The sequence below is a fragment of the Lutra lutra genome, chromosome 3 (assembly GCF_902655055.1).
Source record: "Lutra lutra chromosome 3, mLutLut1.2, whole genome shotgun sequence".
In the NCBI taxonomy this organism is placed as follows: Eukaryota; Metazoa; Chordata; class Mammalia; order Carnivora; family Mustelidae; genus Lutra; species Lutra lutra.
The window spans coordinates 154,355,056-154,381,738 of NC_062280.1; positions in this window are offsets into that span (position 1 = coordinate 154,355,056).

A 26,683-nucleotide genomic window follows, 5' to 3' on the forward strand; every position below is an offset into this window, starting at 1 on the left:
TGAAAGGGGCTGATACCAAGGTATGGGCATGGATAGAAATGAAAGATAAAAACATCTGTCTTACTCTTCTACTCGTAACTTGAAATGAACTACATCCTAGATTAGGCAAATTTCCCAGCATCTCCTACGCAACACCCTTTCTGTCTTTCTTTCTTTCTGTCTTTTTTTTTATCTTGCAAAAATAATCTCATTTACTGAATCTGATGCTTTGCCAGCAAAGTACATACGCATCAAACAAAAAAGTCATACATGAACAAACTGAGGGTTGCTGGAGGGGAGGGGGTTGAGAGATGGGGTAGTTGGGTGATGGACGTTGGGGAGGGTATGAGTTGTGGTGAGTGCTGTGTGTTATGTAAGACTGATGAATCACAGACCTGTACCCCTGAAATAAATAATACATTATATGTTAATAATAAAACAAAATTTAAAAAAAGATTCCATTAAAAAAGCAAAAAAGAAGCTACAAACATAGCAGTAAATTATCTAGCCAACAGAGGTGCCTCAGTGGCTCAGTTGGTTAAGCGTCAGCCTTTGGCTCAGGTCGTCATCCTTACATCCTGGGACTAAGACCCACATCAGGCTCCCCAGTCAGTAAAGAGTCTGCTGCTCCCCCTGCTTTTGTGCTCTCTCTCTCTCTCTTGCAAATAAATAAAACCTTAACAAAAAAATCATACATGAAAATAGGCAACACCCTTTCATTCCTCCTTTTTGTTTTTCCCTTGTAGTGGTCTTTGTGACGTAGTTGTGTTCGGAGTAAGATAGGTATTGAAGATGATATGGAATGGAGTGAGGTGAGGAAGCAGCTAATTGTTTCAATCACTTATATTGCAACTATCTGAGGATCAGCTTTGTGCTTGAAGCAAAATCGTCAGCACTCACTCCCTTTGTGGAACTCACATTAAAGTGAGGGGAAAGATGAAAAAAGTGTAAATAAGTAATACATATTGTGAGTTAAACAGTAAATGCTGAGGAGAAAAATTAAATGGAGATAAAATATGTCTGCTTGTGCCATTTTAAATGAAGTGATTATTTAATGTGGAAGCACATGGCATCCATGCAAAGACTTCAAATGAGTGAAAATATCCTAACCCTGGTAGAGGAGACTTCGTTGGTGTGGTAGGTTCCTGGGGCTGCTTAACAAAGTACCACAAACCAGGTGCCCTTAAAAACAGAAATGTATTGGTTCATGCCTCTGGAGTTGATTCCCCCGAAGGCTATGAGAAAAAACGTAGTCTGTGCCTCTCACCTTGCTTCTGGTAGTCTCAAGATTTCCTCAGCTTGTGGGCGCCTGGGTGGCTCAGTGGGTTAAAGCCTCTGCCTTCAGCTCAGATCATGATCCTGGGATCCTTGGATGGAGACCTGCTGAGCAGAGAGCCTTCTTCCTCCTCTCTCTCAGCCTGCCCCTCAGCCTATTGTGATCTCTTTCTGTCAAATAAATAAATAAAATCTTAAAAAAAAAAGGAAAAGAAAAAAAGACTTCCTCAGCTTGTAGCTTCCTCCCTATGTCTTCACGTCACCTTCCCTCCAGGCATGTCTTTCTATATGTCCAAATTTCCCCTTTTCAGAGGGACACGAGTCATTTGGATTAGGGCCGACCCAAATGGCTTCATCTTAACTTGATCATTAGAAAGATCCTATTTCGGGGCGCCTGGGTGGCTCAGTGGGTTAAGCCGCTGCCTTCGGCTCAGGTCATGATCCCAGGTCCTGGGTTCGAGCCCCACATCGGGCTTTCTCCTCAGCGGGGAGCCTGCTTCCTCCTCTCTCTCTGCCTGCCTCTCTGCCTACTTGTGATTTCTCTCTGTCAAATAAATAAATAAAATCTTTAAAAAAAAAAAAAGAAAGAAAGATCCTATTTCCAAATAAGGTCGCATTTAAAGGTACCGGCATTTAGGACTTCAACACCTTTTTTTGGCGGGGTGTGGGGGGACATGATTCATAACCCATAACCCGTAAGAAATGCTCTAAAAAAATTAAAATTAACAGTCCTGACAATACCACTTGGAGAGAGGAATCATTAAAGGGGTTGATTGCTTTCATCAGGGAATGCTGATGATGCCTACTTCTATATTTAATAAAGGCTAATTTCAGCCCTTCAAACATTTATAATGAATTTTTTAATATAAGCTGGCAAAAATATACCTATCGAACATAGATGTTGTCTTCATTGGTATTGGATTGGCTATAGCATAAAAAAGGAATTAGTGATCTCTGAGGGACCAGGCAGCAGAAAATTGAACAGGCAAAGGTCTCCTGACACCCCCGCAGCAACTCTACCCACATTGGGCTGGTCCCTGTGTTAGTAGCAGCCCAACATTGCCTCCCAGGTTCCTTAATAAGTATATTTTCTTTTCACAAAGGATAGAAAATATTATCAAGCTAAATTTTTCCCTCTGCCAACAAGTTAGGGATAATGTGCACCATATGGATCAAGCCGATCACATAAATTAAGGCTTTAAAGCACAATATCTGAGCATTTCCCAACTGAACACTGCTTTTCTGTATAAATTAAAAATGTCTAAAAGGGGGGTTTATTAGAAGGAGACTATCAAAGCTTTTTATGAACATGCTTTCTCTTTTGATCTATATAATTTTCAAAAAGTGTTAGACATATCATGATTTCTAGCACAACTGGAATTTTAAATCTAAGAATCAGAAGGAAAAAATGCAAATAGAAAAGACATGGATTCTGAAGCCATGTCTATTTTGCCACAATTAGTCATTAGGCAGAGGAAATGAATTTCGGTAAAAAGCCTGGATTGTCTAACACTTTATCAACCTGAAAGCACCAGAAACAAAGCATTTTTATACCCCCTCTCCCAACACAAATCTTCAATCTATTAACCACAGGACTACGAGAAGGTTGTTATTTGCTTTCTTACTGGTTTGGGGAGGAGACAGAAAATTACATCTTCGCATCAGTGAGCTTTTTCAAACAATGGTAATTTACATGTCAATCTCCTGATTATTAAATATTATCTATGTGATTTTCAACCACATCCAATAGAAAAAAATAATTTTAATGGCAGATGATATTTTAAAAATACTAAGTACTTTGAATTTATATAAAGACTTGGAGAAGATCAAAGTCCTTTTAAGGTATATATACTTGTGGATCATTGAGCCAGAACAGATCTGAAGTGGTCATTTATTTCTGAGCCCTCTCTTCAAGCATGTCAATATTCAAATATCAAATATTAGAAGACTTCTCAGGTTCAACCCTTAAAGAACTCAATCCATGTGAGACAAAGTTAATAGTGCCCCCTGGATTTGGGAGCTTGCCAAATAGTAAATATAGTGTTCATGATGTGTCCAGTTTAGTGACCGTAAGAGATGTTAGAAGAATAATTCAAGCACCTTTCCTTGTCTGAATGGGAACTAAGGAGAAGTATGGTTCTTTTCTTTTGAAAGGTTAGTCCATCAAGTTACTGAACCACAGCATATTCAAAAGATACAAAGGCAAATATATTACTTGTTAGAACTGCCATAACAAAATACCATAGACTGAGTGGCTTAAACAAGAGAAATTTATTTTTTCACAGTCCTCGAGGCTGGAAGTCCAATATCAAGGTGCCAGCAGGATTGGTTTCCTCTGAGAACAGAGGAAAGAGAACAAGAGAAGAAGCTCTTCCAAGCCTTTCCCCTTGGCTTGCAGATGGCCACCTTCTCACTGTGTCCTCATGTGGTCTTCATGCACACTCACTCCTGAGTCTCTCTGTGTGTCCTAATCTCTTCTTTTTTATAAGGACACCGGGTGGACTGAATAGGGCCCACACTAACAGCTTCATTTTAACTTAATTACTGCCTTAAAGGCTTTTTCTCCAAATATAGTCACATTCTGAGATCCTGGGGGTTAGGACTTCAACATATGAATTATGGTGGTGGGGGAATCATTCTCCCATAACAGCAGGCAAGGTGGGGATCATTTGTTAGTCTCAGTGATCATGACTCCCCTGTTTATTAAGTTTTCACATTCTTCCTGCTTGAAGGATGAATGTAGGTGGCATCTTATTCAACCGTACAAGCTACAAATCTATGATCTGACTGAATAAAGGAAGAATTAGCAAAACATGACCTACAAAGGCAGCATTACTTTCTTCAGGACTTGAAGGTTGCCAGCCTCTCCCTTCTGCTCTTCAAATAAAGATAAAATGACTATATAAATCAATGCAATGGGGGTTATGAGATTCAGAGCTTTAGAAATCTTGAACTAGAATATGGGATCTACTGGTGGATGTCAAAGACCTGACTAGCACAGTGTCTGGTATAGTTACGAGCTACCTGAGTTCTGTATCTCCAAGTAGACTGGCCCCATCACACTCCATCCCGTTTCTGTTTCTCACCAGACAGCAACCCCAATAGGAACAGAGATTTAGCACATTCATTAGCTTTTCCCAGTTCCTGGCATGGTAGTGGATACAAGGGTAATCACTTACTTAGAACCCACCCAATGAATAAATACCCCCTTCCCTTTAGGGGCTGCTCTAGAGCTAGCACAGTTATAGATAGGGGAGGCACGTTCTATGCTTCCAGAATCACTGCCTTTGGCTTTTCTGAGTAATCAGATTAAGATTTTCTGCCCATTCTAGCTGGAAGAAAGGCATCAGAAATCATGGGTATTTCACTCTCCAACCTCGCCCCACCCCATTGCTCTATCAGTCTAGTTTCAACACTCTCATCTAACTAAAGGAGACAACTCTGGACATCAGTGACTCTCTGTTGAGTGAACTTGCTTGTTTTGAGTAGTCTGAATCCCAGTCATGGGAGGGTCCTCACCAGAGGGCAGCTGGCAGTAAGTGTACGTGTGCTTTTTATACTTTACATAACACAGGTAATTTTTGTTTCTTCTAATTAAATTAAATGAACATGATCCCTTTTAATAAATATCTCAGGAAAAGTGACCCAAAGTACCGTCCTAATAGGTGGGTGGACATGTGCTCCCTTACACTTTGTGACCTTAAAGAGACTATGTCCATGTGCATTTTTATTGTGGTGTATGCAAAGGTAAAGTCTGTATCCATTCAGGGTCCTACCTCCTATTGGAAGGACTATTTTACTCCCCTTGTTTGCCTCCATTCCCAGGAAAGAAGCACCAAACAAGCAGTAGAGACATCTCCCAACTATAAGAAGATCCCATCATCAGCCCTGATCCCTGACTTCCTCTCTTCTCCAGCTTCCTGGAAATGAAGGTCATTTCTCTTTGCTAGAAGACCAAGGGCCCCTGGCCTGCAGAGTAGCAGGGAAAAGAATGCAGAACAAGCAGTGAAATTAAAGACTGGAGACTGTTTCCAAATGTTTTTACTCTCCTTCCCAGGTTATAGATTATCTAAAAGAAAAATTTAACTCAATCAAAAAATTTATTCAGCTCTATGAGGCTGCAGATGTTATAAACTGTCTCTTTCCTAAAGAGCACCAAACCTTGAATTTTTCCTGCTAGAGAGGAGCTGATCTTCACGGATACCTTGTATTACTGGACATTAAGAAGGAAGGTAAATGAAGTCCTCTCCTCATAACACACTTTTTTTTTGCCTTTCCCTCTCCTCTTCCACTGAACTCACTGTGTTTACAAGTACAAGCTATGACTCTGGAGATGGAAAATCTGATACCATCAGCACAAGTTAAACAAAATGAAAAGGGAAAAAAACCTACACCCATCTGGACTTCCATATGCTCTGTAGCCAAGAGGCTAATATAATTCCTTGAATGTTGGTTATAAAGCAATGTGATATGGGTAACTGCTATGCACTGAGCTTATTTAGACAAGTGTTCTTTCTACTCAATAAACCTTTGAAAGGATTAAAGTACAATCACTCCCAATTATCTGCCCATAAGTTCTCCCCTTCCTATGAGTTTTGCCCATACCCTACAACTGGTCTCTGTTTTATCCCAGTCTGATTCCCTGACCCTGCACCAAATGACAGAGTGTAACAAGAACACATGACATTCAGGGACTGTTCAGAGTTTTAGTATGACCAGGGTGCAGGATGCATGGCTGGGTAGAGGGCTGCTGAGGGAGAGTTGCCTAAATAGGGAAGAGCCAGGATGTGAACAGCCTTTTGTGCTCCAATAAGGATTTTTTTTTTTAAGAGATTTTATTTACTTATTTGACAGAAAGAGATCACAGGTAGGCAGAGAAGCAGGCAGAGAGAGGGGGAAGCAGGCTCCCTGCTGAGCAAAGAGCCTGATGCGGGGCTCGATTCCAGGACCCTGGGATCATGACCTGAGCTGAAGGCAGAGGCTTAACTCACTGAGCCACCCAGGTGCCCCTACGATAAGGATTTTATTTCTGAGCATCAGGAAACCGTTCAAGTAACATGCTGATTTTTGATTCAAAGAAATAATTCTGGTGACAGTGTGGACAGTGTGTGCGAGAAGAGAAAAAAAGATGAGGGCATGGCTAATTCAGTGAGATTGTCATGGTCCAGAAGAAAAATGATGAAGGCCATCCAAAGGCCACTCCAGGAGGGCTGAAGAGGAAGGGCCGGGTTCAATTTTGTGATTTATTCACCAGGAAAGCTTACTCCCTGCTCTTCAAAAAATCAATTCAAAAGGAAACTCTCTGAGGAATCCTCGGGATTTTTGCTTTCCCTAATATATAAGAAACAATATTAAGGAGACTTTCAGGGTGCTTGTTGGGGATTATTTTGTGAAGGGAGGAGGGGTCTTAAAATTACATACTTCACTTCTTCCTTTATCTAATGGGAGCAACCATCATTAATGTTCTAATATCTCAGCTTAACATCTAAGTTGCCTCCTTATTATTTTTAATAGTCATAGCTTTCTGTATCCAAGTGTTTTCTTTTGCACTAAATATAAAAATGCCCTTGATTTTTGTTCCTTTTAATTTTTTCCTAATGATGCCTCAGATTTCCATCTCCGAAATCTCTAGTAACAGCCTTGACCACTGGCCCTTTAGTACACTTCATAATGAAATTAAAACTAAATGGATTTCAGCAATCTAGTTTAAATGTTTCTAAATCCTCTTTTATAGACATCTTTTAAAGCTGGGGACCACACAATGGTCTTCCTGCCAATTATTTTAAAAAAAGAAAAGGAAGGGAGATTTTGCAAGATATGTTCTTCTAAAAACTTAGCCTGTGTGCAGGAATCGAGTCGAATCAAAACTGTTGTTACGTTAAAGAACTGAAAAGCCCCATGACTCCGCAGGCGGTATTAGTAAGTGAATACTATTATAATTTGCAAAGATTGCGCTATGCTATCTGAAAACTCTCTGTTGTTCTACGTTAGGAAAAATTGTGTGTTCTTTAGATTTTCACCTGCTAGAAAGGATGGGCTGGCTCAGCTGGACAGGGTTTTAGAGGTCAGCAGGTTCAAGGTCACCTTTCTGAAGCTGCATTGGAAGAGTCCCAGGCATGATGGGAATCAGATCACCGCTCTATGGCCCTCAGCAGAGCTTGGCGCACTGACGCCCAGGGACCCACAGCTCGGGACACAGGAGAGTCCAAATCTCAGACATTGGAGGTAAGTGGGTAGAGTGGATTGGGAGGCATGTTTTAAAAGAATGAATAGTTCCAAATGGCTGGAGGGAAATAGCTTAACATCGTCCTTGAAGCTTCATGGGAAGGCCCGACATGAACTCGCTTCATCGGAAAGGCAGATGTTTCTGATTTCTAATTTCTTCTTTATTATGAAAACAAGCACGGATGGGTTAAAAGAGAACTGCGTTTTTTGGGGCCACGTTTTGGAGCACGTATCCCACTTGTGTGGGAGAGACAGCATCAGGAGCCCTCACCTGTTTTCATGATGGGCTGTGCAGAGAGACAAGCTCTCAGGAAGTAAACAAGCTTGTCAGTTCACTAAGAAAGCAGCAGACCAGCTGTCACTCTATTACACAACACTTAGTTTTTAATTTTATCCTGAAGACACGAAAACAGGCATCCAATACCACCTCTCATTTTTCTTAAGTAACACAATGGAACTGAGATTCTCCAAGTCACAGAGAAAAAAATGTAATCAGAGTAACTGAAATAGGGAGGAAAAAAAAAATAATAAGGGAGAAGGAGAAGTATGCAACAGCCGGCTCACTCAGAGCCAGGTTTTCAATGGGCCTTCTTAATTGTGTCTGCAGTCTTTAACGGCAGCTTCCATTCTCACCAGTATAAGCCCACATTTCAAAAGCAAATTGGATACCTGCATGAACAAGCAGGCAGTTAGGCAGCTAATTACTGTTTGCAATTCAATTACCTAATTACTGTGGGCAAGTGTAGGGTGTTTGTGCAAGCAAACAGTCCCACCCACAAATATTGCAGATTTGATTAAGAAGGCTTAGGTGCAAAGATCCATGTTCACTGCTAGTGCATAATAGGCTCAGTAATTTTCCCTCTGGGCCCAGGAAGGTCCTGGTTAAACACTCTCCTATGAATGGAGTGGGGAAAAGCCTGCCCAAGCAGACCTCACAAGTGTCTCCCCAAGTCAGGCCAAGGCTAAGCCGTAACCTTGCTGCTCAAAGCGGGGTCTGCCAATCAGCAGCGCTGGCATCATCTGAGAGCTTGTCTGAAAGGCGTAATCTCTAGCCTCATCCCAGACGTACTGAATTATAATCTCCATTGTAACAAGATGCCCAGGTGGTTCATATGCGCCTTTGTGTTTGAGAAGCACCTGCCTGGATGGCTGCTTGAGAAACAAGACTGACTTTGGGTCCAAGTTCCACAGAACTGGGTGTGTGTGGGGGGGTGTCCTTGAAAGCCTTTCTTTAAAATGAGAACAAGGCAGTTGAAAGGAGATGACCAATGATTATTCAGCCACAGTGAGGAAGCTTGATGCTTCAAGAGAAATTCTAAAAAGGCAATGGTTCAGAAACAAACTCTAAAAGTGCCGATTGTACAAGCACTCAGCATCTGCCCTACGACAGAGCAAAGATGATGTGGCTGCTCACCTCCCTAAAGATGCCATCGGTGATGGCTTCCACACACCATTCCACAACCATTCTCTACTCATCTAGGATCCATTTGGCAATATTTGTCTTCATGTGGGACTACATGTTCAGCCGCAAAAGCATCCTGTACATGTCCTCAACCAGGACTTAGAGACCAATCAATAGTAAGAACAATATAAACGTGTGAATATTGTATATTCTCTGCCAATCTCTACAGAGATAGACCACACTGATGCATTTACCCAAACATTATTGGCAAGAATGGCTGTGCGGCCTCAGAGGCATTTTCTACTTCCAAATAGACTACTTCAACCACCTCATCAATCTCATTCACTTTGCATGGTGCTAGAACCTGAGAGCAGTGCCATTTTAAGCAAAATTGTGTAGTTTGTCTTCATAATATAGAGGAAAGGCACTGGGCAGGAATCAGGGACCTGACCCCACCGCTAACCAGCTCTATGACCTTGGGCAAGGCACTGAAGGCTTAGTCTCCTCATCCGTAAAATGAAGCAATTGAATTGGCTGCTTTCCTAATTCCCTTCCAGTCCCTACAATAATTTGTCATCATCCTTCCACACTTGGGCTCACAGCTTCTAAGTCCATCTCTAGCTGGTGAGATACCTTCATATAGAATATTACACCTTCTGATTTCAGCCTATTCCCCAGGATGGGGCTTCTGCACTATCTCCTACCTATACTTTCTTACTATGACTCTCATCCAATTCAACGCTTCTTCAGTAATTTAGTTGGCAACCTTCCAAAAAGCTGTGCTCTAAAGTATCAGCCGCTAATTTAAATGTGTTAACTCTCCCATGGAGTATTTGGTTTTGAATGGAGAACTCTTGCTTTAGCATAGAGTTTTAATGACGAAATTTTGAACATCTTTCCGTAATAAGGAAACTATGGTATTTCTATAAATAGCCAAAGCACTGACCTGAGGCCAAGAAACTTACTCTCTTTTGGTTTTAGCAACTGAGGCCTAAAGAGATTATCTCACTTGTCCAAGGAGATGCTGCCAGGGTTGGAATTAATATTTCTTGAATCTCAACTATAAAGAGGTTCTTCTTTTTATTGTTATTATAAAGGCAACTGTAATTTGAGGACAGTGATAACTAATCAGCATGATCATTAACTTTGTCTTCCAAAAGGTCAAGAGTAGACTGGATTTTAGAGAATGGATGTCATTTCAAGACTTCTTCTATGGGGCACCTGGGTGACTCATTTGGTTAAGTGTCCACCTCTCGATTTCAGCTTGATTCGTGATCTCAGGATCAAGCCCCGTATTGGGCTCCCTGCTCAGTATAGAGTCAGCTTGAGAGTCTCTCTCTCACTCTGCTCCTTCCCCTGCTCATGTTCTCCCTCTCTCTCTAAAATAAATAAGTAAAATCTTAAAAAACAAACAAAAAAAAAGACTTCTTCTCTAAAGGAAAAGAAAAATCATCTTTCATAATAATGCTCTATTGTAGTTGTCCAAGCTAAATTTAGTGGGCTTTTAAAAATCAGTCAATCAGGGCGCCTGGGTGGCTCAGTGGGTTAAGCCTCTGCCTTTGGCTCAGGTCATGATCTCAGGGTCCTGGGATCGAACACCACATCGGGCTCTCTGCTTGGCAGAAAGCCTGCTTCCCCCGCCCTCTCTCTGCCTGCCTCTCTGCTTACTTGTGAACTCTCCCTCTCTGTCAAATAAATAAATAAAATCTTAAAAAAAAAAAAAAAGAATTTTTTCCTCTTCTAAAAAATAAAATAAAATAAAATCAATCATTCAACAACCCAAAGGGGAAAGGCAATATTGCTGAGAGGAGAGATTGTTGTAAGCAATGAAGGACCATGGAAGGGAAGAGGATGCAATGAAACATCTGGAGCTTGGACCCTGTCACTTCTTGGAGTCAATAACTTTATACCTTTGGCTGGGATTGGACAAGATCTCTCGATGTCTTAACATATTTTTAAAAAATTTGATAGGTGAGAATAATGCATCAAGCCTAAAATTAAATTTACTAGGAATAAATGAAAGGTCTGACATGTGGGTCTATAGAAACAACTGGATGAGAACAGAATGGAATGAAGACATTGTTTAGCAGTTATATGATTTTAAAAATTCACTGATTCCCATCAAGTCTCAGTTGACTTTGAAAAGTCTAATTTGAGCCCAAGCAGCATTAATATGTGTTCATTTTAAGTTGACCAAGGAAATTATAGTCCTGCTCTGCTTTGTTAGATCACATCCAGGGTGGTGCATTCCCGTTTTTCTTTTCTTTTCTTTTTAAGATTTTATTTATTTATTTGACAGACAGAGATCACAAGTAGGCAGAGAGGCAGGGGAGGAAGCAGGTTCCCCACTGAGTAGAGAGCCTGATGTGGGCCTCCATCCCAGGACCCTGGGATCATGACCTGAGCTGAAGGCAGAGGCTTTAACCCACTGAGCCACCCAGGCACCTTGTTTGATACCACATTTAAGAAGCATACGGACAATAAAAAGTGGCCTGGGTGGTAAAGAGACTCTGAACTTTGTTGTAGGAGGAATGATAGAAGGGCACTAAATGTTTAGCCTGAGGTGGGAGGAAAAAGGCCCCACGTGACCTGATGGATACTTGAAGGGCTGTTGTTTTCCTGAAGGGTTGGCACTATGCTGTGAAGTGCCAGTGAGCAGAGCCAGGGCCAGTGAGAAGGAGGTGCAGGAAAGAGAAACCTTGAGCAGTCGGAGTGACCTTAGGAGGTCACTTGCCAGCATAGTTCAAGTCCTTCTGTTTGTTCTTCTTTGGAAAAGATCCAAGCATCAGATGAGTAGATAAACAAGGTGACCCTTTTACTATTCCTTTCCAACCAAGAGCCTATGAAATGGAGACAGAAGCTGGACCAAAAAAAAAAAAAAAAAAAAAAGAGTAGAGATGAGCAAATGTCAGGTGTTCATTACTACTTTAAATGAAACCATTCTTCTCCAGGGAATAGCAATAAATCATTCATTTTCACAGGGGGGATATTTTTAGTCTATTTTGCTAACATGTAGAAGGCACTTCTACAGAATTATGACAATTAAGACACTCGATGTCACTGATATAATAAGGCTATCACCTATGGGTAAGCTTAGTTTTTGCTGAGGAGATACAATTATCTTGTGTTTATAACTCAAAGACTCCTTTTTTTTTTCTGTACCTAATATGTGAATTTTCTCCATGTGCCTTATTTAAGATGGTCATATTTCATTAGCAAATTTTATTTTTACCTGACCAGTTGAAAATGCATCATGTTAATGGCAACTCCTATTACTCAACTTCATGTGAAAGCATAATGCCTTCCCTTTGTATTCATTTTTAGTTTCTTCATGACTACCAGTGTAACTATAATTTATTAAGATGTGATTGTCTTCAATAGTGTGACCATCTGGGTTATTAATACAAAAGCAAAACAAAATCTGTTCCTTTTATCTTATGTCTACCACTGCCTCCCCCAATCCAATAGTCATCTTACTTTGACTTGCCCAAGAGGTATGAACTGTTTCCTAATTTTAAGAATCTCAATTTTGAGAGTGTTTGAAATTCACCTTTTCTCTGTAGACACAAGAGAAATCACTAAAACTCTGACAATACATATCATAATCTAATGTGCAGATGTCTGCAAATACTAATGAGCAAAGGTATTGAAATTATCAGAGAAAAACATTCTTCCATGGTTTATATCTCTATAGTCTGCTTTGAAATTATGTTATATTACCCCAATAAAAACCCGGAGACACAGAAAATAAAGACACCTTAATCTTTAAAGCAGTGATCAGCTTTCATAATTAGAACAGTAAGCTACTAATTCTTTTCCCTACTGTTGGGGAAAAGCAAAAAGGAGTGATATTTGGACAGCCATGGGGGAAATGAGGCTCCTGCGTGCTATAAGGTAAGGGAAAAGCCTATAGGAATGTTGGAGAAAGAACTTAAGGGGGATGTGAAGACACCAGAGACCATTTTTATCTGTTGTTTTTTTTTTTTTTTTTAAGGTTTTGCCTGGGTTATCGTAAACCTAATTGTCAAGAAAATAGTTATTCCAGGTCATATCTGAGGAGGAGGTAGAAATAGCTAGCCTCAAGTAAGAGAGTGCTGAGTCATCCTGGACCAATAAGAATTTCTTCCTTCATAAAAACTTGGGAAGAGCCACACTGTCTCTCAGCGATCTTCAGAGCCTCCCAAGAAATGTTTATTGATTTCAATACTATTCTTAGGGAGTGCAGTCCATTAACTGACTTGGAATTTCAAACTCATATCTTCCTCCTGATCACCACTAGCTTGACTGAGTATGTGGCACAAGCCTGGGGAATGAACAGGAGAAGTCTACAACAAACAAACCACATACCAAAATTCATTCTCCTAAGTTCCAGAATCCACTGGCCTTCACTGGACGTTCTCCCCACTAGTAGTGGGTGTCGGAAGAACAAACCCTCAGTCTGGGTCAGCCTGTTCTAACAGCCCAGTGTCAGAGAGCTACTGAACCAGATACAAGGAAGATGTTATTGAAAATACCCAGCATTGCTCTACAGGTAGTGAAGTCGTGGGGGGTATTGTCATTTTCATACTTCTTATTTCATTTGATTCACAAGACGTTTCTATGAGTTAGCAACAGTAGATATCACATTCACCAATTAACAAAGGAAGACATCAAGGCAAGGAGAAATTGAGACTTTTCATACTTGTCAGTGTCACTCAGCTCTGACCAGCCATTAAAAATATTTTAAGGTCATATGGAGATTAGAACCCAGATGCCCAAACTCATAATTTAAATATTTTTAGCCAAGTTAATTGTTCTCTTCCCAATACTATTCAATTCTCTTCAAAAAGAGAAACTACTAATTCCACATTAGTTCCAGGAACTATTCTAGATTCTAAGGAATCCATCAATTCCACCAAAAAACACAAAATTAAAAAGTTAGACAGATAAATCAATGATTACATGATTTGTACTGTGGATTATAATAGAAGTTTATAAAAGATGCTGCGGGTAACAGAGTAGAAAGAATTCTTAGTTTTGTCTAAGGATATAAAAGGTAGTAATGTCTGAGCTAGTTCTTAAAACCTTAGAGTTCCCAAGGTAGAAAAAGAGGCAAGAAAAATCCTTACAGAAAAATTAAGGTAAATAAGGCACAGAAATATTCAGGCAAATGGTATTCTAAAGAAATGGTCAGTGGTTTGGAGACACTAAGTTGAGGCTAGATTGGAAGGGCCCTCTATGCTAAGTTAATGAATTGAAGCTTAGCCCTGTGGGCCAAAGGGTGCTATGGAAGGATTCTCTTTAAAAAAAAAAAAAAAAAAAAAAAAAAAAAGTGAGTAAAGACTGGTATCTATAACCTATTAAGTGTAGAGTGCCATGTTGTAGACATCATTCTACTGGCATGCTGACTAGAATTGAGAACAGCAAGACTCCTTTTGCTTGTTCTAACCCATTTTTTCCCAAGATGACATCACCATTCACCTCCCCCTCTACTCTATCCAGGAGGCATCAAATGTAATTGAACAGCCATAGGAAGTTCTATGTTTGCAGTGAATGGAGTCATTCACTCTGGCTACAAGATCTTCATTATACATGCATGAAGCTTTCATTGCGGGCCATATTATGAGACTGTACTCAGTGCTGGCACAAGAAGAACTGCCTGGTAGAGCCAGCTGCAAATGTCATGGCCAGCTTTTATGCACAAAGTGCAGGGGAACTTAAAAAAATGCAACGCCTATTATCGTGATTCATCTTCTTCCCATTAGCATCAGGACGTCTCTGATTACATTGTCTGGCTTTCAGGGAAGAGATCTAGGACAAGGGGTTGTCACTACAACCCCTTGAAAGGAAGGGGTTGAAAGGAAGGGGTTGTCACTACAGAGTCAGGGGCTCTCCTCGGAGGCTCCAGCTGTAGACAGCCATGCTCCATGCTGACAGTTGAGCCAAGGTCTTCCCGAATGATGGCTGAAAAAGCCATTATAAAACAGAATATGAATCCTGAAGCCTACTGCTCCCAGCAGGAGTAGAAGCAGAGAACAGTAGGAGCTGACTATAATTTTCTTTTTCTCTGGTAGCGAAGCAAGGAGAAAAAAAAAAAGTCACAAACATGAAGGAGAAGAAATGGGAGATCTTTATTCTGAGCCACTAAATTTCCCAGAGGCTGAAAACTCCAAAAGGTAAGTTCACATAAAACACTGTTTGGCATTTCAACAGGTATGTTCAAGAACCTCAGGTGCACTGATTTTTACAATATAGCCATCTCATCTGTAGACAGGGAGAGATTATCTTGCCTGAAATCGTCAGACTAAACGTTGGGGCACCGGGGGCCTGTACCTGTGAGGACCCTATCATAAAAGTAATTTATTATAGGGACTTGACCTTACAAAGTTGAGTTTTCCAGGAAATAGTTCTGTAAGGCTGTTGTCTTTCCAACTGATCCAGGAGCTTGATGTCTGTGGGCCATGCAGCTAGGAAGGGAAGATGGATGTGAAGTAGGGAGAGAGAGGACAAACTAGAACCCATGTGGACTCTCTCATGGTCTCCCACAAGAGAAAATGGATCCTTCTTCACAGGGTTAATTAACATACCTGGCCTAGGAGGAAGAGAAGCTGAAGGAGTATCCAGGGGGAAGTAACACTGTGGTCCAGCTATGACCAGACTGCTGCCCTGGTGCAGACAAAAGCACCAGGTGACCCTGGCCCGACTTTCTGAGCACAGAAACAATATGGCTGCTGCTGTTACAGCGGTGACCCCCAAAGTTTGTGCAAAAATGTCTCTTGAGGCCCACCTTAACCAAAAGCATATGAGGAGGGACGCCTGGGTGGCTCAGTTGGTTAAGCAGCTGCCTTCGGCTCAGGTCATGATCCCAGCATCCTGGGATCGAGTCCCGCATCGGGCTCCTTACTCATTGGGGAGCCTGCTTCTCCCTCTGCCTCTGCCTGCCATTCTGTCTGCCTGTGCTTGCTCTCTCTCCCTCCCTCTCTCTGACAAATAAATAAATAAAATCTTTAAAAAAAAAAAAAAAAAGCATATGAGGAAGAGAATTGTAGGGAATGCAATCCAGCCAAGTCAAGTCAATAGTTGCAAAGAAATTTGTTCTTTCCTGATTCTAGAGGCTAGAAATCCAATATCAAAGTCTTGTCAGGGCCATGCTTCTTCCAAAGGACCTTTGGAGCTTCAGGAAGAATCCTTCCTGGCCTTTTCTAGTTTCTGGCATTTGCCAGCAACCCTTAGTGTCCCTTGGCTTGTGGCAGCATAACTCCAATCTCTACCTCTGTCCTTGCTTGGGCTTCTTCCTCATGCCTCTGTGCACCTTTTTCTCTTCCCATAGGGGTACCAGTCGTACTGGATTTAGGGCCCATCCTAATTTAGTATGACCCCACTGTAATGTACCTAATTATGTCTGCAAAGACCTTGTTTCTAAATAAAGTCACATTCTGAGGTTCTGCATGGATATGGAATTTGTGGGAAACACTGTGAAAGCCAGTACAAATGTCATGAGGGAAAATCTAGATCGGGAAATGAACAGAAGTCTTAGAACAGAGAATTTAACCAACAGATGTGGCACTTACCAAAGGAACAGCCTCATTCCAAAAAATATGTGTTCAGGAATTTAGTCTGGGCCTAAATTTCTTGACACTGGAATACAGGTATATTTAGAAGACTGGAAGTCATACACTTACTGTCTCCTCATTTGTCTTATTTATTTCCTCATGGAACATATCATATTGTCATTCAAAAGAGAAAATCTTGGTTCAAAAAGATTCCATAATATGCCCAAGGCTGTACCATCGTGAAGCAATGGAGTTGGGATTTGAACTCAGGACTGTCAGCTTTCACAGGGAGTCTTTATTACCCATTTTATGTAATAATAAATAATATTTGCTGAAGTGGATATTAACAAACTTCTATAGGCCATCTCTTACTGTCCCTCAAGGCTTATATTAAATATTATGTCTTCTTTGAAGACTCCCCTAATTCACCTGGATAAAATGAGTTCTTTTTCTCACTTCCTGCATTTGGGTCACAATTTCACTTTTTCAGTCATTTCATCACATTACAGTTACCTATTTGTACATCTGTTTCCTGTCTCATGAGAGGTACTGTATCTTATCATTGCAGTATTCCTGTAACCACCCTAGTGTCTGGCACATAATAGGAACTCAAATCTTAATTGATTAAAGTTCTTCAGAGAAGAAACATTGCTTTCTAAAAATTTCTAAAAATGTTGTGTCTGTATCCTCCCCCAATATACTATTTTCAGTCTTTAGAGACTCTGAATTTCTCTGTTATGCCAAATGAAATATTTCTCCTTCAATGCAGAAGTAATTCTACTTGAATTTTTATTTCTTTTCCCTTTTCTGAAAAGGTATAAAATATAACTAGTCTCAAAGACTTTGCGAAAAGAAGCAGGTAATTCTATGTGTTCATTTTTATTTTCCTGGTTAATAATCTCAACTCCATAACCTAATTTTATGGTATTTTTTGAAACCCTGTTAACTATACTTATGAATACACATAAATGTTTTTCATTTCATTTTTGTTTTTAGGTCATTTTGTAATCTAAAAAATTCACATTAACTCCAACCATGCTTTCTGTTCTATTTCTTCTCATGCATCTTCTTCATTTCCCGTTACTTCACTCATATTTCTAGGCACAATCATCTGCTTTCATCAGACTCGCTCAATAGCTTCCCAGGGAAACAGATCGCCAGGAAAACTACACCAAAGAGGGAAAAAAGGCAAGCTTTACTCGGGGCCACCACCTGATTCCCTGGGGCCTTTCAGCAACTAAATTGTATTCTTATTTATCTACTAGCCTTCTATTTTCTCAGTCCTGTGTTATCTACAATAGAGGCTACAGAGTCAGAAAGGGCCATTTTATTTTAGCTCATGGCCATCTCTCATTTACTTAAATGTTTCAGTCCAGGCCCAGTGATGGCCTACATTTTGGCAACTCAAAGTGTGGTGCACAGAACAGCAGCAGCAGCAGCACCCAAGAGTCTGTTAAAAATGCAGAGCTCTGGCCCCTCCTCAGACCTATTGTATCTGAATCCACATTTTGACAAGTTTTCCAGCTGATGTGTATGTACCTTAGTTTTGAGACACACATCCGTAGGTAATTGGAGGCAACAGTGAAAGGAAATAACTGTAGATTGGCATAAAAAAAAACTCCGGGTGGAATCCTGGCTCCTCTATATTTCTATCCATGTGGACTTTGGAAAATCACTTGGCATTTCCATTTTTATTTTCCTGGTTAATAATCTGACCCTCAATTTCCCCAACTGTGTATGAAAACTGTAAAATAGTCCAAGAACCACTTATATTAGATCCTTAAGTTCTGCTCTATAACTACTGAATCAGAATTTCTCAGAGATTTCCATTTTTAACAAGTTTCCCAGGTGAGTCTTATGCACATTTTAATTTAAGGGTCACTATTATAAATTCACATAGGAAACAATCTTTTCTCTCTTGATACCAGTGCTAGTGACATGAAGGTCAGTTCTAGTAATGCAGAGGGCTGGTGATTTAAATAATTTTCTTACTAAGTTGGCATCTGTACTGCATTTCATCTTCCTTCTTCAGCCTCCACCATAGGTGAACAAGTGGTAGTCTTCCCTTAAACTGAATCATAGCAGGAGGATTGCTTTATGGAAGAACTATAAAGACTGGCAGTCATTCCAAAACATTCTGCCAAGACAAAGGAACATGGTGCCTAGTGAGTTATTATTATTACCAGTGGCTACTCATTGCTCTTCTGATTTGTCTAAGAATATCAAACGGTTTCCAGGGAGATGTGGCTTCCCACTTTCTATTTCACAAGATATTTCTACACCTGGCAGTTAAGAAAAAAAAAAAAAAAAGCTGAAAACCAAATGCTTCCTTCTCACTGCTGTGCAAGCTTTCTAGATCAAAGAAATCCCTTCAGCAGTCCTATGCAATTAACTTAAAGAGCAAAGTGATGGAAAGCAACATTTGGTGAGCCTCTCCTATATGCCAGGCACTGTTCTAGGTGTTCTATGGCTTCACATTCAGAGAATTCCCCTGATATTCTGGGAACGGGGAATTTCTTTGTTGCATGTTACAGATGATAATGGTAATAAGCTCTGGACACATTACATACCGCTTAAATATGTAGGTTTTATTTAGTTAGCTCATTAAAGACTCAAAAAAAGCAAACATACAAAAACCAAACAGCTAATATTCTGAGAGTACTTAACTTACAATGTACTCACCATCTAATCTCATTCATAGTTCCCAGTCTTACACATACAACTTCATTCACGAATATGGTTTAGTGCTTGCTGTGCTCTCTGGGCCCCTGATACCCAGAAGGAGAAGGGATTACACAAGTACTAAATGATGGCAATGTTCATGAAGACTGCTGCACATCCTGCTTTAGAATGGGGTTGATACTACCTGAGATGGAATAAGAGACATCCTGTCAGGAAAGGACTCTGCAAATTTCCAAGAACGGAGCACTGGTTTCTGGCTGAGGGAGACAGACAAGGCATGGAAATGATCCTAATTAACATGCTGAGATGGAGGATTGAGGATTGCAAGAGAAAGATCAAATAAGCAAAAGTCTGGAGGCAGGGAAACTCAGGGTCTATTCAAGCAAAAAGGAGTAGCCCATTTGGTTGCAATCCAGCAGATATGCCAGGAGAGACCTGGAAAGCAGGGATATCATAGACAGCCTTGAGTGTCAAGCCAAAGAGCATGTCAGATAGGCTGAAGTTTTCCAAACAGGGGAGAACTTGATGAGAGTTGCACATTAAAAATCATTCTGGGGGTGCTTGGGAAGCACAGTTGGTTAAGGGTCTAACTCTTGGTTTCAGCTCAGGTCCTGATCTCAGGGTCATAAGATTGAACCCCACCTCAGGCTCCATACTTAGCACGGAGTCTGCTTGGGATTCTCTCTTTCTCTCCCCTGCCCCTCCCCCCAGAACAAATACATCTTTTTTAAAAATAAGAAATTTTTAAAAAGTCACTCTGGCAGTAGTGTATAAGGTGTTGGGAAGAGAAAAAGAGACTGGGGGCAGGAAAAGGAGCTACAACCAAACCAAAGCCCCTGGGCAAGTAAGGGTGGAAAAGGCTGTGAGAAATCTCTGTGGAGCAGAATGTAGGTGCTCTGCTGGGGACGGAACACCCATAGCAAGGAGGGCAGCACACATATTAACAATGAGAGGCAGTGCTGAGAGGCCAACTGGGATCCTTGATGTCACCAAAAACCACCTTCGTATCCAGCTTGGTTCATTACCTAACCTCTCTGAGTCTACAACCTTATTTGTAATGAGGGAAAAGTAACTTTACAGGGGGTCAGGGGCTGTTGTGAGGAGTACCTGAGTGAGCACGTAAGTCGTCTCCTTGAGAGTGGTTCTTATATGTTGGCTTCCCTCTCTCCTTGTGTCCTTTACCCAGAATACTGAGCATGGTCCAGTAAAAATGACATCACCCAGAGACATGTTAGAAATGTAGACCCTTAATCTGCACTCTAACCTACTGAATCAGAATCTGAATTTTGACACGATCCCGAGAGAGTTCAATGCACGTTAACGTTTGGAAAGCATTACCCTCTGTAGTCCTTCTGAAATGCTCCCCATCCAGGACCCCTAGCTTCTCTTTGATTCCTTAACCTTGACTCCCATTCTTTCTTCCACTTCCCATCCTCCAAGAAGAAATGGAAGAAAGAGAGGAAAAAAATGAAAGGGAAAAAATACAGCAGAGCCTAAAAAATGTCCTATGACTACAACATAACAACACTAATTTTTTTTCTTTTGTTAGAACTGTCACTATAAGACATTTTAAAAACAGTTCTAAACAGTTAGTTTCAAAAATGTTTGAAGAAAAAATGACTTTCAAAGACAAATTCAGTTGGCACTTTTTCTGCTGTTTGAGGAGAGTGGGGGCTGTCTCATTACTTTATTGGCACATCTATAGTCAAGCTTTTAGAATGACTGATAGAAGAAAAAGGCAGTGCTCTAGTGACAGTAGTAATCCAATTTTATAAGACAACAAGCAGGACCTGTGGCTGAGAGAGGAATCTTTGATTTTGTGGATTAAGGATCAAATTCAGTCCTGAATGTCTAGGCATTTGGCCACCATTCAAACCAAAGCTTTTAGGCTCTTGACATTGTAAAGCAACAAGATGGTAAAGGATGAAAAATGGAGAATTCTCCACAAGAAAGAGCTAGGTCCACCTCTGCCAACACAGGTTTTCTTTACATAACATCCACAAGCACGGGGAAGCTCCTAAGTTGGTGAGCCAATGGCTCAAGGTAGCAAAAGCAGACATTCTGATTCTAAGAGAGGACAGTACCATGATCTCTAAGGCCCATGCTTACAAAAGTACATTCATGATGAGAAAATGAGAGCGACAAAATAAACAGCCCTGGATCAACATCTCAGAAATTCATCCGATGTGAACTCAGACCTCCCCACCAGAACAGTCCTCAACATACTTTTCAAACTCTGCCTGGGAATACCTTCCTGAATCTCCCAACCCTGATATGAATCTGCAACTGACAGAGCATTGCCTTATTTTATTTCAGTATGGATAAGTAAGGAATGGATACTTATTCAGTATAAATAAGTAAGGAATAATAAATTCAATATGGATAAGTAAGGAACATGGATAAGTAATGAATAAGTAAGGAATATATGGATTTGAAAGTATATGCAGGTGGTTGGGTAATCTATCACAGTTAGCATAATTTCATGTTATTACTGAAAGCACCATTGTGATAAGGAACAAAAGACTTGGACGTTGATACTCTTTCTCACTTCCTCGCTGAGTTCTTAAGCAAGTTTAAAGCTACATTTTAGGTCCTCATGATGTTGTCAATAGTGATAATTAATTTCCAATTATTGAGTAATTACTCTCTACTACAGACTGTTCTTAAAATATGTTACTGTTAAGAATGGTAGATAATTCCCATTTTACAGATGTTGAAACTGAGGCAGAGAGAGGTTAATATCTTGTCAAAAGATACACAACTGATAAAGGATGAACCTGTGTCTCATATTTATATCTTTCAGTCTTCAAAGTCCTTTATTTACTCATTCACATTGCCTCACATTGCCTCCACCTTACTGTTGCTTAGTTTCCTCATTTGTGAAATGAAGACCTTAACCAAATCATCTTTCATGTCCTTTTCTACCCTGATAATCTTTGATTATCTGTGACCTTAGGTTTACTCAATTTATGTAATGTAGAGCATTGTGGTAGTCAATTTTATGTGTCTACTTGGCTAGGCTATGGTGTCCAACTGTTTGGTTAAAACTAGGTGATACTGTGAAGATATTTTTTATTTATTTTTTTTTTAAGATTTTATTTATTTATTTGACAGAGAGAGATCACAAGTAGACAGAGAGGCAGGCAGAGAGAGAGGTAGGGAAGCAGGCTCCCCGCTGAGCAGAGGGCCTGATGCGGTACTCGATCCCAAGACCCTGAGATCATGACCTGAGCCGAAGGCAGCGGCTTAACCCACTGAGCCACCCAGGCGCCCTGAAGATATTTTTTAGATGTGATTAATTTAACAATCAGTTTACTTTAAGTAAAGATTATCCTCAACAATGTGAGTGGGTCTTATTCATTCAGTTGAAGGCCTTAAAAGAAAAACTGCAGTTCCAGAGGCAAAAAGTAATTTTGCCTCAAGACTGTAACATAGATAACCTGCTTGAGTGTCCAGGCTTCCAACCTACCCTACTAATATTGGACACAAAATGGCAAAATCAATTCTTACCTGAGTTTCCAGTATACCAGCCTTCCCAGCAGATTTCAGACTTGCCAGCCCCCTCAGGGGAGTTTATGAGGCAGCTGCTTAAAAAACTGTGAGAAATAAATTCGAGTTGTTTATAAGCCACCCAGTCTATGATCTTTTGTTGTAATAACCTAAACAAAATAAGGAACAAAACAATCCTACAAGATAGACAGAATACAATGAACAAAATGGCAATAATAAGTCCTTCCATATCAACAATCACTTTAAATATAAATGGATTGAGTTCCATAATCAAAAGACATAGAATGGCTGAATGACTTTTTTTTTTAAAAATCTAATTATGTGGTGTCAACTAGGACTCATTCTAGATTTAAGGACACACACAAGCTGATAACGAAAGGGTGGAGAAACGTATTCTATGTGAATGGTAACCAAAAGAAAGCAAGAATAGCCATACTTACATCAGGGGAAAAAAAGAATTTTCTGTTGTTGTTTTTTTTTTTTTTTTAAGATTTTATTTATTTATTTGACAGACAGAGATCACAAGTAGGCAGAGAGGCAGACAGAGAGAGAAGGAAGCAGGCTCCCTGCTGAGCAGAGAGCCTGATGCAGGGCTGGATCCCAGGACCCTGGGATCATGGCCTGAGCTGAAGGCAGAGGCTCTAACCCACTGAGCCACCCAGGTGACCCTCTGTTTTATTTTTGACAAAAACTGTCAAAAGAGACAAAGATAAGACATTATATATTATTATATATAATAAAAAGGTCAGTTCACAAGAATATAACAATTATATATACACCCAACATCAGAGGTATATATAACTAGATACATAAAGCAAACATTGACAGAATTGAAGAGAGAAATAAAGAGCAACACAATAATAGTAGGAGATGTCAATACTCCACTTTCAATAATGGATAGACTGTCCAAATAGAAGATCAAGAAGGAAGCAGACAACTTGGACAACACTAAAGTCTAAGTGGACCTCATAGACCTATAAAGGACATTTCACCCAACAGCAACAGAATATACATTCTTTAAGCACACGTGGAACATTTCCAGGATAGGTTACATTTTAGATCACAACACACAAAATAACTCTTAACAAATTTAAGGTGGTTGAAATCATACCAAGCATCTTTTCTAGCCACAGAAACTAAAAATTAATAACAGAAGGAAAACTGAAAAATTTGCAATATGTGGAAATTAAATAACACACTCTTGCACAACCAATAAGACAAAGAAGAAATCAAAAGGGAAGTTAGAACAAATCTTGAGAAAAATGAAAACAAAAATATAGCATACCCACATGTATGGGATGCAGAGAAAGCAGTACTAAAAGAGAAGTATATAGTGACAAGGCCTACGTTTAAAACAAAAAAAGATCCCAAGTGAAACCTAACTTTGCAACTCAAAGAATTAAAAAAAGAAGTGCAAACTAAACCAAAGTTATCAGAAGGAAGGTAATACTACAGATTAGAGCAGAAATAGAGAACAGAAATATAATTTAAGAAGTCAACAAAACTAAGAGTTACTATTTTTTTAAAAGAAGATCAACAAAATTGACAAAACTTTAGCTAGACTGAGAAAAAGAGAAAAGACTCAAATAAAAAAGATATTAAACAGAAGATAGTAATAACTAACGCCACAGAAATAAAAAGGATCATGAGACAACTATAAACACTTATAAACAAACAAACTGGATAACTTTGAAAAAAATGGATAAATTCCTAGAAACATACAACTTACTAAGACTGACTCAGGCAGAAATAGAAAATCTAAACAGACCCATAACTAGTAAGGAGATTGAATTAGTAATCAAACCCTCCCAAAAAAGAAAAGCCAAGACCAGATTACTTCACTGGTAAATTTTACCAAACAGTTAAAGAATTAATGCCAGTTTTTCTCAAACTCTTCCAAAAAATTAAGAACCCATTTTATAAGGCCAGCATTACCCTGATACCAAAGCCAGAAAAAGACACTATTAAGAAAACTATTGGTCAGGGGCACCTGGGTGGCTCAGTGGGTTAAAGCCTCTGCCTTCAGCTCAGGTCATGATCCCAGGGTCCTTGGATCGAGCCCCGAATCGGGCTCTCTGCTCAGCAGGGAGTCTGCTTCCTCCTCTCTCTCTGCCTGCTTCTCTGTGATCTCTGTCTGTCAAATAAATAAATAAAATCTTAAAAAAAGAAAACTACAGGTCAATATCCCTGATGAATATAGGAGAATATATATATATATATATATATATATATATATATATATATGGTTTGTTAGTATTTTGTTGAGGATTGATATATATCAATTCAACCAAATTCAACACACCTTAAAAAAAATTCATGTACCATGATGAAGTAGGATTTATCCCTGGGATGTAAATATAGTTCAACATATGAAAAATCAATTAATGTGATACATCATATTAAGAGAACAAAGAATAAAAATCACATAAAACCAAAGAATAAAAATTCATATGTCAATAGATGCAGAAAAGCATCTATCAAAATGTTGAATACCCTTTTATTATAAAAACATTCAATAAACAAGAATAGAGGGAACATACCTCAACATAGTAAAAGGTATGTATGAAGAGTACACAGCTAACATCCTCCTCAATAGTGAAAAACTGAAAGCTTTTCCTCTGAGATGAGGAATAAGACAAGGATGCCCACTCTCACTGCTTTTATTCACTTTTAAAGTACTCAAAGTTCTAGCCAGAGCAAAGAGGCAAGAAAACAAATGTCATCCAAATCAGAAAGGAGTAAAATTATCTCTGTTTGCAGATGATATGATCTTATATGCAAAAACAAAACAAAGAAAAAACCCTAAAGATTCCACATACAGAAAGGTAGAATTAATAAATGAATTCAGCAAAGTTGTAAGCTACAAAATTAACAAATAAAAATCAGTTGTGTTTTATACACTAACAGTGAACAATCCAAAAGGAAATTAAGAAGACAATTCCATTTGCAATAGCATCAAAGGAAGAAATACTTAGGATTAAACTTAACCAATCAGGTGAAAGACCTGTACACTAAAATCTATCTGTGAAACATTGTGAAAGAAATTAAATAAGACACAAAATAAATGTGAAGATATTCCATATTTGTAGATGGAAAGACTTAATATTGTTAAAATGTCCATACTACCCAGTATGATTTACAGATTCAATGCAATCTCTATCATAACCCCAATGGTATTTTTTTTTCAGAAATGGAAAAAATAAAAATCCTAAAATTCGCATGGAACCACAAAGGCCTCCAAATGGCTAAAACAATCCTGAGAAAGAACAAAGTTAAAGGTCTCACACTTCCTCATTTCTAAACATACTGCAAAGCTACAGTAAAATTAAAACACTATGACAATAGTGTAAAGACAGATATATAGACCAATGGAATAGAATAAAAAGCCCAGAAACAACCCCCTACCCATATGGTTAACTGATCTTCAATAAGAGTGCCAAGAATTCACAATAGAGAAGGCATAAATTGAATTTAAATAAAAATAAATTTAAAAAGAGAATGTATAATCTTGTCAACAAAACGAGATGTTGAGAAAATTGTATATCCACATGCAAAAGAATGAAATTGAACCCCTTTACTGTACACACAAATCAATTAAAAAATGAATTAAAGACTTAACTGCAAGGCCTGAAACTATGAAACTCATAGAAGAAAGCTTAGGGGAAAAAACTCTCTGACATTGATCTTGGCAATGATTTATTGGATATAACACCAAAAGTATGGGCAACATAAGCAAAAATAAATAAATAGGACTATCTCAAATGAAAAATCTCTGTATACAGTGAGGAAAACAACTGGTAGAATAAAAAGGCAACTTATGGAATGGGAGAAAATAATTGCAAAGTGTATATATCATAAGGGTTTAGTATCCCAAATATTCAAAAACCGCCCACAATTCAATAGTAGAAAACAAATAACCTAACTTAAAAATGGACAAAAGATTGAAATAGAGATTTCCCCAAAGAAGATCTACAGACGGCCAACAGATAAATGAAAAGAAGTTCACTAATCATAAGAGAAATGTAAATCAAACCCACAGTGAGCTATCACCTTATACCTATTAGAATGGCCATATAAA